Genomic DNA, 1,375 nt, shown 5'->3' with positions numbered 1-1,375 from the left:
ATGAGATCAAGGAGAAAAGGGATATGTAGGTCATGGTGTAGTGTTCTGTTGGAGCTATAATTAGAAAGGTAACATTGTTGAGTTTACATCTTTAAGGATCACAGCCACACCTTCGAAGGGACGGATATACGTCGATTCTTCAGTAAAAAAAGGTAACATTCAATAAGCACAATTAGATTAGATTAGATTTTTATTCAGGGCGATCAACATCTAGGTTATTACACCCTTTTTACTTTATTTATCTTCTTGTCTTTGACGTTTGATAGTTGATTGTAGACTATTTCCTTTTTACACTGGTCGATATTGGTGGATTATATTTTAGTATAAAGTTGAGTTTCTTACAGAAATTTTATTATTTTGTCCATGGATTCTGCTGAGTCTTTAAGGGCCAATTCTCTTGTACGAGGAATTTTATTATTTTCGAAGGCTTGACGAAATGATGAGCATTCCTCATTAGTTATATGCTTTATCGATAATGGGGACTGACAGGTTTGGCATATAGGTTGGTTCTCTTTTGTGATTAAATGGAGGTGTGTTAATTTGGAATGTCCTGTTCTGACTCTTGCAACAACCACTTCTTCTCTTCTGTTTCGCCTTATGGCATTTTCCCACTTTTGTGTGTTTTTTTAACATTTCTTAGTTTATTGGTGAGTGATACGTCAACCCACATTGAATCCCAACTTTTTCGGATTCTGTTCCTTAAAAATACCTTTATGTCTTTCGGCTCGTAAAGTTGGAGTGGTTGAACGTTCATTGTAGCAGCCTCTTTAGCCGCTGACTCATTTCCAGGTATTCCTGAGTGCCCTGGAGTCCAGAGAAAGGATACACTTTTTTTAAGATGTTTTAGCATGTCTATATTGTTGTGAAATTTGTCTATCGTAGGTCCGCTTTGACTGAAGTTTGATAGACTCTGGAGTGCAGACATTGAATCTGTACAAATGAGTATGTTTGAGTATTCACTTTCTATGGATAAATGAAGTGCTGTTGAAATCGCCTGAAGTTCAGCTGTAAATATTGTTCAGTATGTGGGTAATTTATATCTTTTGGGTGTCCCATGTATTATTATTGCAAAACGCAACATTTTCATTTTGCTTGAAACCGTCAGTGTAAATTATTTCATAATTTGAATATTTTTGTATCTTCTTTAAGAATTTTATTTTATTTGAGTCGTGGTTCTGGCGTTTCATAGTTAGATCCATTTTGTAAGACTGGTATTTCCAGTAAGCACAGTTATTCGTCATATATCATATATCATATATCATTTGGCAGCAAGATTTCAAGCTAACAGTCTTGACGAAGGCTAGAAAATCTGGCCGAAATTTTGTCTCGATTAAATATGTTATTTCAACTTATTTGTGTTATATTTTGACCGCAC

The sequence above is a fragment of the Halyomorpha halys genome, unplaced genomic scaffold (assembly GCF_000696795.3).
Source record: "Halyomorpha halys isolate HHAL.00 unplaced genomic scaffold, Hhal_1.1 Scaffold398.1, whole genome shotgun sequence".
NCBI classification, from domain to species: domain Eukaryota; kingdom Metazoa; phylum Arthropoda; class Insecta; order Hemiptera; family Pentatomidae; genus Halyomorpha; species Halyomorpha halys.
This window is presented reverse-complemented; position numbering follows the sequence as displayed.